This window comes from Meriones unguiculatus, chromosome 4, assembly GCF_030254825.1.
Source record: "Meriones unguiculatus strain TT.TT164.6M chromosome 4, Bangor_MerUng_6.1, whole genome shotgun sequence".
NCBI classification, from domain to species: Eukaryota; Metazoa; Chordata; class Mammalia; order Rodentia; family Muridae; genus Meriones; species Meriones unguiculatus.
This window is the reverse complement of record NC_083352.1, coordinates 93,562,054-93,574,477: the sequence shown is the minus strand read 5'-3', so window position 1 is coordinate 93,574,477 and position 12,424 is coordinate 93,562,054. Positions and strand designations below refer to the sequence as shown.

The window sequence follows — 12,424 nt, the reverse complement described above, 5'->3', positions numbered from 1 at the left end:
CAGCCAAGGTTGCCGCCTGGCCGTGTACAAATGTGTATTCCAGGACACAAGTCAAGCCGTAACGTCTTGGATGGGTTTGTCCTCCATCGTGGAAGGTGTTGGAGCAGGGACTGCATGCTGGGCAAAGGTGGTGTATGTTCAGTCTGTTCCCTTGAGTCTGTTTATTAGATGTTGGTGGCTGGAGAATTATCAGGTCATCATTGATTATGCAAATGGTGGGATGACCAGGACCTCTGAAATTTGGGGATTGTGATAGAGGCCGACAGCTCTCCTTAAACCAGCTCTCATGTCTACCCAAGACAGAAGTGGCTCTTAAGTCATCAATTCAGGGAGCAGGCTGTTGTGACGAGGCTATGGATGCCTGATGCTGAGTAAGAAATACTCGATAACTCAATGGCTTCCCTCTGTCCCTCTGGAGACAGCTCTAGATTGAGTCCTTTTCTGTGGCTGGACTCCACTGTGTGGCTGTGGTCAGCTGGCAATGCTGGGGACCTGGTCACTTGTAGATGCCTTTCTTTACCCACCTGCTGCTGGTTATCCTGTCAGTTTCACGTGGCCTCCAGCTCAGGTCTCTCCCAGCAAGGGGTCAAAGGTTAAATGTGCAGGCTCTTTTTACACTTCCTCTGGTCATGCAGTGGATGACATCCATTAGCCAGAGCATCTCATGTGGTCAACTGGATTCAAGTTATGGAGAAAGACACTCTCTAAATGGCAGACTCTGTAGGGAGAGGACCACAGATGGTCGTTTTTACAGCCCTCTTCAGTGACCCCCTTTCTGCAGTCTGTGCTTCTCACTCATCAAAAAGCAGCTTCTCCTCTCCCAGAAGTCAGGAGCCTCGCACTTGCAATATACAAGTCTGGGGGACCCATTCCTCCTGTCCTCCCACTGCTTCCCAAAGAGGGGCTCAGTGCGCATTATACGGACCCTATTAGCAGCCTCAGAAAATGAGTGGCCATTATGAAAATGTACTGTTCATCCCTCAAGCCCAGCTGTGCTGTAGCCTTCCATTCTGTGACAGAACTCTGAAACACCCCCCCCCCCCGTGCCAAAACAACCCACAGATTTCACAAAGCACCCAGCCTTTTTCTGGCACCACAATAATAATAATAATAATAATAAAATTCTGGCAGCTTTAGGATGTATAATTTGTCACTGAAGTATCTGGTATCTTGTGTGAGGATGCCAGACAAGCCCTGAAGAAGGAGCACTTATTCCCCAGTTATTGCGTTGTTACCTATTTATCATGGGGAGAGCTCAGTGTGTCCCCCATTTAGCTCCACTTACTTGTTGGGCCTAAAGTGTGCCCATCTGAATGATCTACTTGCAACCAGATAGCTGAGTAATTGGATCAATCATTTGCATTCACATGGTTGACTGTTAGAGGTTGATTGTTGGAAGCTAGCCAACTGACTAGAACAATTCTGGGGACCTTGGTTTTATTTTTACAGGGTGCATAAGACCAGATAATTATCTGGCATATTCTAGATAAATCCACAATGGTGTGTTCTAGCAATTGCTTGGTAATTATCATCAGAGCTAACAAGTATTTCTGGGCTTCGCCTCCTTGTAAAGCCATATGCTTGGCTCTCGGGAAATGAACAATAACTAGCTAGTTACACAGTCACGATAGCCACAGACAATTCAAATCTGGAAGGCTAAATTATTTCACGATTTGGTCATTATAGAATTACTGCAGGGCAGTCGACAGCACAATTTCTCATGCTGAAAACTCCAAACAGCATCAAAGGGCCAACCAATATGGAAGGATTTGATTGACAGCACCCCCCATCCTTCTGCCCAGCTGCGGGCCCGGGCCTCAGTTTCTGCATCTGTGGGATGAGTGGGCTGAAGCAGGTGTTCTTCCCAACTTTGGCAAAATACTTGGGATCTCTGGGAACGGGATGCAGCTGGGAAGAGCTTGGAGCAGTGGCTTTCTGGGAATGGTCTGTCTGGACCTCACAGATCTACTGAGGGAGAAAGGCCTCTCAGATGCAGATTCCTGGAAGCTGCTGTGTTCCCTTCCATGACTCTGTGGTGCCAGACATCACACCCTGGCTCCCTCACAGTTACGAAGGCCTGAGTGGTGCTCACTAGGCTGACAGAGAAGTAGAGTCTGGAGGACGGGGCCCAGCTTATTGCCTTTTCCCCCATGGCTTCTGGCTTCTTCCTCCATCTCAAGGCCTGAAACAACAGGGCACCTTGTTTTGATGATTATGTCAGCTACTTTGGTCAGCTGACTTCCCATGTGATGGGACAGTTACATTTAGAGCCCACCCAGATCAGCTAGAACCACCTACACATCTGTAAAGTCCTCTTTTGTCACCTGAGGTAGCAGGCAGCCTCTCCAGGGACTAGAACACCCTGGGGGCCATTCTTATAAAAAGTAATGTTGAGTTAAGGTTGACTGAAGGGGAGGCAGTCATCAGCAGACAGGCAGAGGGGCCGTAGCTGAGGTGGGGGGCCCAAAAGGTGTGAAGGCCCTGAGACAAGAAGACCAGTAGGGAGCGAGGAAGGAGGGAGAGGGCTAGGAAAAGGGACAAAAGATGCCAAGTGATTGCGTGCCCTCAAAGGCTCTGGACAGTAGCATGGCATTTGAGAAGCCACAGGGCTGGCCACTGTCCCTTCATTCATTCAGCTGGTTGATTCAGTGTGTCTCAACTCCCTGTTGTGTGCCAGTGATGGTCAGAGAAGAGTGGCCAGGGCACCATCTTGGATGCTGCCTTGATATTTTCTACTCTTGTGGACACCCAGGAAAAGAGGACCCATGGTTCCTTTGGCTTTTAGGTCATCAGGAAACCTTGCCAGGCATGCTGGGAAGAGGAACATGGTTTGTAAACACTGATGGAATGGCTCAGCTTGTATCCTCTTGGGAGGAGGTTTTAAAACATCTCATTTGGCACATGTCATCAGTCCCTTCCCCAGGTTCCAGAGTCCTGAGGAGATGTCTCAGTCCTGTGAGATGGACTTGGGACTGGGAAGCAGTGACATCTCAGGGTCCTCATTTGCAGTGCTTGAATCCAATAAGCAACAGGGGTTCATCCACAGATTATTTATGTCAACCCCAAATCTCCTCTGTTTCTCGGGCTTTCAAATTCAGTCACACCAAACTACCAGATCTGACAGACAGGCAAACAGGGCCACAGCCTCCTACAGCCTTGCATGGAGATGGTTCACTTGGTTCTTGGATGAGATTTCGGCTTGCTTTTGTTTTTGTTTTTGTTTTTGTTTTTCTGTAACTTGGGGGCTTTTGTCTTTCTAGTTTTCTTTCTTCAGACCAGTTTGAGTGTCCTAAATATAACATGCAAGAATTGGGGGGCCTGAGCCATGATATTTTATAGCCTCCCCCTGTGACACACACCATCCAGTGAGTGACTTTGGCTTCCTTTGGTGCTTAGAAAGGCTGAATTGCTTTCCTTTTATGAATCTCAGCTGAAAGGAATTTTTTTTTTTTTTTTTTTTTTTTTTTTTGTCTGTGGCTGCCTTTAATTGTGCGCCATGCAGGACTTTTGTGAAGGAAGGCGCTAGATTAGCATCCTCTTGTGTATGTTTGCATATAAACAGTCACGTGGCCAGCTGAGGACTGCCTGGCTGAGGATCTCGCTTCTTTCTGGTCACTGCTCCCTCACATCTCCAACATGCTGGATTCATGTGTGTGACATCTGTCATCACTTCAGGAGTATTTTGTCTTACTGCCCAGGAGATAACTCGGCGGTTGTTGACAATACAGACCAGATTAAAAAAAATAATAATAACTCTACATAATACAGCCAACCAGAGAGAACTACAGGTGTGATGTGGGGGCTTTGTGTCAAAATAGGTATAAATGCTCACCAGGATCGTGGTGGCTGTCAAACAAGGAAGCCTCAAAACAGGAGATGCTCAGGGGTAGGGAGGGGAGGTTGGCTCATCAGGAGTGTGATTGCCTGAGTTTGAGATGCAGAATCCATAGAAAATCGACAGGTGTGCAGGCAATCCAAGTGTTAGGGGGACAGAGATGGGAGGGTCCCAGGGATCCCAGGCCAAGCAGTCTAGAGAAAATTGTGAGCTCCAGGCCAGTGAGAGACACTGTCTCAAAGGAGGTAGATAGCCTTCTCGGGGGATGACTCCTGATGGCGATTTCTGGCCTAAATACACACACAAACCAGGAAGTGGCTCAATGTGAGTTTATTTCTAACAGAGCATATGGGAGTACCACCTGGGAATCTGAGAAATAAAGATGATCCGGATGGCTTTTATTCTGTGTGTGGAGAGATGATCCATACTCTTCCACTTTTGTTCCACCATATACTACTAGGGTCAGAGATCCCTTCATCTAGTTTAGGGAAAAGAAAAGAGCATAAAGGGTCACGTGCCCCCAGTGACGTCTTGTGGTTTCTAGTGAACAATGCACCCATGGCACATTTTTCCCGTCCTTCCCATTTATTATAGTTTCTTCATTTATAACATTGCCGTGATACTTACGTTTTTGAAAGACAGGGATAAGAATTAGGAATCTCTGGGCTGGTCAGATGGCTCAGTGGGTAGAGGTGCCTGCCACCAAACTTGACAAGCTGAGTTCCAGCCCTGCAGCCCACAGGGTAGAAGAACCAGCTCTTCCAAGTTGTCCCCTGAACTCGACACACACATCACCCCAGCCCCGCTTGGTCTCCGAGCAAGGCCAAAGCCAACCTAGGAAACTTAGTGAAACCTTCCCTCAAAAAATACAAAATGGAGAGAAAAAAGAACAGGAGCTAGGAATGTAACATTCACAAGGTTCAGTTATTTCCAGTACTGGAAGGAAGGAAGGAAGGAAGGAAGGAAGGAAGGAAGGAAGGAAGGAAGGAAGGAAGGAAATGAAAGAATAAAAGGACATTCGATACAAAAAGGCAATAGCGATTTCTGCAGCTAGCTAGCTTTGTGTGAGTGTGTAGCCTGTAGCTTTGGATGGGTTATTTTTGTTTCCTCATTCCACAATGTGAGGGAGGAAAGCTCCATCTCCATTTCAGACGGTTTCAGTCCATCATGGACGGTATGTTTGCCCTATGCACAGGGTCAGGAGCCTGAGCTGCAAGACTGCTCCCTCAGTGGAGGCATCCAGGAAGCAGAGAAAGGTAACAGGAAGTGGGGAGGGGCCAACCTTTAATAGCCCACCCTGGTAACCTACTTCCTCCAGCTGGGTCCCAGCTCTTAAAGATTCCATAGCCTTTAAAATGGCACCACAAGCCAGACACTGGGCTGGCCTTCAAACCATGAGCGTGTGACAGCATTTCAGATTCAAAGTGCACACATGGGTACACATGGATGATGTAATTGTAATAAGGATCATGAAGATAATAGCACCTTGGAGAAGTAGGGTATCGTTCTTGGTACCACAAACATCTAGCACCTGCTACTTATTCAATGACACGTGGTGATGGCCGGGGTTTGAGGGCTTCCTGTCTAACCTCTGCCCCCGCTGGTCCCTTGGCTGGTGGCTTCTACCTCTGTCCCTGGCTGGTCCGTTGGCCGGTGGCTTCTCTTCCCTCAGCCCCAGACCATCCAGAGGGAGGTGTGGAGTGACAAGCTGTATCCACTGGCCTCTAGCTGAGCGGAGAGCTTGGAGCTAGAAATAACCTTGCGTGAGTCATCTGGGTGGACGTGGTGATTGAAGCCGTGGGTCTCAGTCGCTGAGGGCATCCAGGGAGGCGAGGGGGGTCACCCGAGGACAAAGGCTGGATGAAGCACCTGCCACTCCTAGTGGACTGTTGGAGATGGCTCATCCTGCAGTGAGCCCAGGAGATGGCTGTCTGGGTAGTGGGAGTAGCCAGAAAAGTGTGTCGTGGGGAAAGCCACCTAAAGTCACAGACATTGTACGCTTTTGTGCTGCCTTCTTCTTTGTTCTTATTAGCATGTGTGCTATCACGGCTCATCATTTTCTTGCTTCTTTGTTGGTTTGCTGACCTTTGGCCTTTCTCCCCTGCATCCTCTTCCCCACCTTAGAACACAGCCCTGAGCCGAGGGCCTCAGCTATTTGGCTTGCCTCTGTTATCTTCAGCCCCCAATGCAACTATCAGGTCATCTCCATGTACTTGTCAGATTAATGAATATATATATATATATATATATATATATATATATATTCCCAGTCTATGCCTCTTGGCAAATGTAGCAGGGATGGAACTATTGATTTGGGTTTCCAAGGTGTGTCAATATATAGAAACAGAGTTGGGGGTTGGGCTGAAGAGTGGAAGAGAAATAATGGTGAAATTCTAACAGTGTCTTACTAATGCAATACAGGGCCAGGTGACTTGAGGACACTTATGTCAAACATCCACTGTATGTAGATTTCTGTGCTGGAAGCTGGTACTATTGAGAAGGATGGCCCTTGCCTTTATGGGGCTCATAGATGCAATTCACTGGCCGAGTCTCCAGTGCCATGGGGATCCAGGGCTGGGTCCATTGTTCAACCAAGTAACTGCCAAGTGGGTAGGAAAGTAGTGCCATTTGGCTGTCAGAGTACCCGAGTTTGGTCCCCAGCAACATAAAAGCCAGGCGTGGTGGCACATGCCTTTGATCCCAGTGCTGGTCATACAGAGACAGGAGGAATCTAGCCAGCCTAGGAGATCCAGGTTCAGCCCATCAGTCAGTGAGCTCAGGTATAATAAGAGAGACCCTGCCTCAAAGAACAAGCTGGAGAACAGTTGAGGAAAGACATCTGACCTGTGGACACACACACTCACACACACACACACACACACACACACACACACACACACACAGTAGTGTTGTTCCTAAAAGAGGGGCTGGCATTGCAAAGGCCCAGAGACTCCAAGAGTTGTGGATTAGAGTGGATAGGGGGCATGGGAGAAGCTGAAGAAACTGGTAGCCCATCTTAAAGATTCTGGTGAGGAAAGATAAGGAGTTTGAGTCTCTCTCTAAAGATGAAAGGGGGGGCAGTTTAAGGGTATAACTGGAGAGATTACACAGTCTAGTTGACTTACTGTGATGTGATCTATTTGAGATGAGGGGCCATCCCTTACCTCAGGAGCCCAGTAGGAAGGTTGATGTACTCCTCCCGGAATGGGGTGGACAGCCACTGTTGGTCCTAGTCAGAAATCAGCAGGCATGCTTACGGGTTTGAATGCCCTGGCTTCTGAAAACTAGTTAGCCTGCTTTGGTTTGGGGAGAAGCAGCAGCGAGCTGGCATCTTCCGGAATCACAAGTGTTTTCAACAGCTTTCACTATCTGCTGGAGTTAAAAATAGCTGGATGCGTTTCCATGTTTTGAAGGCAAGTGTGGGCACCATCAGTCCCTTCATGTGTGTTCCAGAGAGCTCAGGGACGGTTTCCTTCGCGTTGCTGACAGGCAGTGTTTAAACAATGAGAGGGGAGTTTGCAGTAGGGAGGGCTTTGTGGAGAGAGGCAACATTGGAATTAACACCCTCTGAGGCTTCCTTCTGCCCTTCATCTGTTTGCTTGTCTGTAAATGGTGGTGGGGGTAGGATGGGGTGAAAGGCACCTACTTTAGAGGACTGTTCAAATGACTCAAGGGACAGAAGAGACAGCAATGAGCGTCTGAATATAGGTTGATCGGATGGTAGGGAATTGGCTTTTAATTATAATTTTGCTCAAGGGCATCAGGCAAGACCGGAACCTGAGATTGTTTGATTGGAATCAAAGCCTGGTCCAAATGTGTTTTCCTTGCTCTCAGAGCCGGTGGGCTCCTGGGTTTGATTTGATGTTTTCCCAACCCAGTTCCAATTGCCTGGTCACTGCTCAGTTTTTGCTTTGGCCCCATCTGATTGTGTTTAAGATAATTAAGCCCATATATCAAATAATAAATAGATATTGACTGTTTGTCATGGCGAGTATGAGGATGGATTGACCACTGTGATTCTGCTCCTCTGGATCAATGGGAGCCATGGGGATAGATAAATCCTGATCATGACTGACAAGAGGAAAATCGATAGTCGGATTAATATATGCACCAGACCATCGATCTTCCAGTTGGAAGTGGGACTTGGCTAGAGAGGGGAGCCAGAGACGGAGGGTAGGCAGACAGACAGTCCGACCAACTGGCTGGGGATAGGAAATAGCTACTCAGTGATTATGAGTATATATACAAGGGCAAGGGGGGGGTGTTCTTTAAAAGAAACAAGACTCACTATTTGTGATCTCCCTTCTCTGCTCAGAAATCCTTTCTGCCCGCAGGCAGCGTGGTTCTTGTTAGGAGGAGAGGGGAGAGAGAAGAGAGCAGTATGGATTGTGTGGGAACACAATCCTATAGGAACCTATAGGAAACCTATAGGAACCTATAGGAACCGCCTATAGGTTCCGGTGACGCTCAATGTCAAAGAGATTGCTGGATCCCATCAGGCTGGGGAGAAGGGTTAAGACAGTCGGGGTGGGGTTCCTGAGTGTGTGGCCCCTCTGAGGCTGGCAGAGGCCATGGTAAGCTGGCCTCTAGGAGATACCTACGTCCCACATGTGAATGCGTGTCGGAATGCCCTAGGGCACTAGGTCTCAACCTTCCTAACGCTGCGACCCTTCAGTACCGTTCCTCTGGTGGCAACCTGCAACCGTAAAACTATTTTATTGCTACTTCATAACTGTCATTTTGCTGCTGTTATGAATCACAATGTAAAGATCTGTGTTTTCTGATGGTCTTAGGGACCCCTAGAAAAGGGAAATTTGACCCTCCAAGAGGTCATGACCCACAGGTTGAGAACCATGGGCAGTTTCTGAAAGCCAATTTGCTGCCTCTACATCCTTCCTCACCCAGAAGTCCTGGTCCGTGTGGTAAGACCTAGAGATTTGCATTGGTAGGTGTGTGAACTGAGGCAGCATCTCAGCATCCTCCTGCCTCAGTCTCCTCAGTGCTAGGATGCAGGTGTTTGTGTGTATGATGATCAGAGGACAACTTACTGAAGTTGATCTTCTTCCATCACGGGTCCCGGGGATGGAACGTGGCTTATCAGGCTTGTCAGCGGACACCTTTATCCCATGAGCCGTCACGCCAGCCCCCAGGGGCGTGTGCTTTCAAATAGTGTCTGAGAATCCTCTTCAAGTGATGGGGGTGCAGCAGCGTGCAGAACTTTACTTTGAGAAGCGATAGCCCCAGTGGAAAGACCCAGGCTCAGAGAGAAGAGGAGATTTGGAAAGGTGGCTTGATCACGGGACACTATAGGCCTGGAAAAAGCAGGGAGAGGCCCATCTGGAAGCCTGGAACAGTCCAGCATGGAGGTGGTTCCAGGGTCCAGGATGGGAAGGACAGATGAAACACAACCGACAAAATATCCCTCAGGACACCGGCAGCCTTAGCATCAGGTTGGCCATCGGTGCCATGTCCTACCAGCTTCCTGCAGCGAGTACAGTGCATCACCTGACACAGCAAACTGTGTCCACTCCAGGAAGGGTCTCAGGTCACGCGGTGGTGGAGCTCCTTACCCTCCCAGGCAGGCAGTGAGGCTGTCTCAGAGGAGATAGGGAGTGTTTTAGAGGGCATAGGGCACAGCAGGGAGGGCATTCCTGGGAACAGTTCCTGGAGGGCAGGCGCTCCAGGTTGTCACATTGCTGAGAAGGGGCGCTGGAAATAAGACACTGAGGCTGCTCACGGAGGCCTCCTCTGGAGGACTGAGCAGCATTGGTTTTAAAGTCAACCTTTGACCTCCCACCTCCACTGTTCTTTCAAAACGAGGGAGTTGTTAGCTTGGCTCAGTTCCTGGAGACAGGAAGCAGAACTTGCCTAGGGGAATGGGTGTTTGAATACTCCTTATCAGGACTGTTTGCTGACTGGCCACTAGAATCCAGGCACTGTGCTGAGGGCCATGTGGCTGTTGCATCTTAGGCTCTTAGAGTCATTTCACCAGCCTCAGAGAGGGGAGGTGGCCTGTGGAAGGACATACCATGGAGGAGGCCATGCCAGGGAGTGACTGTGATGCTCTGAGTCTAGAGTATGAGCCCATGTCCTGAGTCACCTCAAAGATAGAATTCTTTGTTTACATGTTCTTTTGGGGGAGGCTATTCTCCAGGCCCTCCAAGAACAGTTTCGTGGCTCATGCTACTAGCCTCGTCTGTAAACCTTGGGTATAGAGTCAAGTTCGTGGGACTTTACCACCGTAAAGAATATTGAAATGCACACCAAGCTCTCAGCTATATAAGCTGAGCCTCCATGTGTCCTCCAGTGCTCTGCCTTGGGGGCCTCCAGGAAACAGATGGTGGTTACCCAGTCAACCCCATGCAGAGAAATATTTGTGGATAGTTGTTTGCCAGCTTGTCTTTCATTCTGGTAGCTCTTCAGGCTTCTTGGGCCTCAGTTTTCCTCAGGGCACAAGGGGAGATAATGGTACCACCCTCATAGATTCAAGTGCGGATGAAATGGACTGTAGTCTTCACCACAGTGCTCAGAACTAACCCCACACAAGGCCGGTTTCAGCGTTCATCGGTTAGGGCCTGCGCTGATGTACCTAGGACCCCGCAGAGTGGCGGAAATACACAGCCCTCCTTTCATGCTGTCAGAGTGAATGTTGGAGATGCAGCTAGATGCTTTAGATGAGTGTTCTAGCACTAGTAATGTGCTGTGTGACCTTGGATAAATCACCTGGCCTCTCTGAGCCTTAGTGTTTTCATCTGTACAGGATGTTTTCACCTGGAGATGATGGTATGTGTTTCCCTGAGTGGACAAGAAGAATAAGAATAAGAAAAAATAATAATAAGAAGAATAAGAATAAGAAAAATGACAAAGCTGGAAACTTCTGAATATGGAGCTTATTTTTTTAAGAAAAATCTATATTTCAACCAGCATATATCGATTAAAAATAACAATGGATTTTATTATGACATTTGTATACATACATGTACCAAATTATTGTATTCGCCTCCATTACTCTCTGTTTCCTCTTCCTAACGCAAACATTTTTGAGTAATATGGTACTGATCTTAATGGTTTGAAAACAGTGGTCATGAACCCATTCCTTTCCCAGCTCAAACTCTTCAGTGGTCCCCATGGAAGTTTCTGCCTTTGCTGTGTGGACGAGTGAAGAGAAGCAGCGGCCCCCTCCCCAGCCTTCCCGTCAGATCCCCTCTTTGACGGCAGTAGACAGGCTCAGGGCTGAGACGGCGCTCCAACTTTTAATCAAAAGGTTTGTCTCTGAGTTCTCTTCAAACAAGGATTCCGTTTCTTCTAGGTGTTCAAAAGCCTCAGAGAAGTGCCGCAGAGGGGCGAGATCAGACCGCTTCAAAAGCAGAGGTGGGCCCCCCAGCATCCGCACACCGTCCCCAGCTGTGCCCGTCCCTCCAAAGCCGTTATTAGCGTAGCCCTCGGGGACTCACAGCCCCAGATCAAGGACTCTCTGTGGGCTTGTTTGGAAGTGTTTGTAGACTGTTGAGGGCTGTCATTTACTCTTGATCACCAGGGTCTGATTCCTCTCCAAGTGAGCTGGGCTGCCTCTGATGGCTCTCAGAACTGTGGGCAGCATGCCGCAGCTCGGGGGGCCGCCATTCTGTCTTGTCAACAAACACAGTTCCTGGGCTCTCCGGCCTCATGGCCTTGCCACCTGCACACAGGAACTCTGCTCTCTTGGCCTTTCTCTCCCGCTTTGAGCCGTGGGACTGGTGCATCCTTGACATCCCACTACAGGAAGGTGAATGTGAGGCAGTGTACATGGAAGACAGGCTTCCTGTCAGAGGTCGAAGCCAAGCATGGGGAAAGTAGGGGCCTAGGTGTCAAGGTCTCCCCTTCTCTGTCTCTTCTAGCTCCCATTTTCTTTGTTTTATGAAACGATTGTGTCATTGCCCACTTTGTTCCTAGCTGAGTCACCACTTCCTGGTCTGGATTGTTTGACCCAAGGTGGGCCACTAGAAGTGAGCAATTATTCACCCATCTATCTGCCTTCCTGCACCTCTTCCTATGTCCCTATCTTCATTCACCCACCCTCCTATCGACTCCTTCATCCACTGATCTTCCCATCCCTCAGCCTCTGTCCCCACCTGTTCATATGTGCATTCTGTTTATCTACCCACGTGTGTCTATTTATCCATCCATCCATCCATCCATCCATCCATCTCTTTTATCCATTCTCTAGCCACACAACTATCTATCTAGTGTCTCTCCACCTATTTCTCTGTTTTCCTAGCCACTGCTACACCTAACCACCCACCCAGTATCTTTTCTCCTACTTCTGCATCTGCCCAACCACCTATTCTCCCTTCTACCTATTTATTCGGTATCTATCACCTGCCTCTCCATCTACATAAATGTAGACACCATTAATCTATCCATCTATCTATATACCTATCCGTCTGTGTACCCATCCACTCATGTATATCTATCCAAACACCTCTCCATCTACATTAATTCAGACACCATTAATCTATCCATATACCCATATACCTGTTCACCTATCAACCCAATATCTTCCCACCTCTCTCTCCACTCAACAACCATGTATCCACTCATCCACCCACC

At 48.5% G+C, this 12,424-nt stretch overlaps 1 protein-coding gene across 2 annotated transcripts in view; it reads left to right on the top strand.

Annotated features, from left to right (window-relative positions):
- The window catches only part of Ksr2 (kinase suppressor of ras 2), a 346,736-nt gene that overhangs the window by 286,557 nt on the left and 47,755 nt on the right, over positions 1-12,424 (top strand). The window lies entirely within an intron of this gene.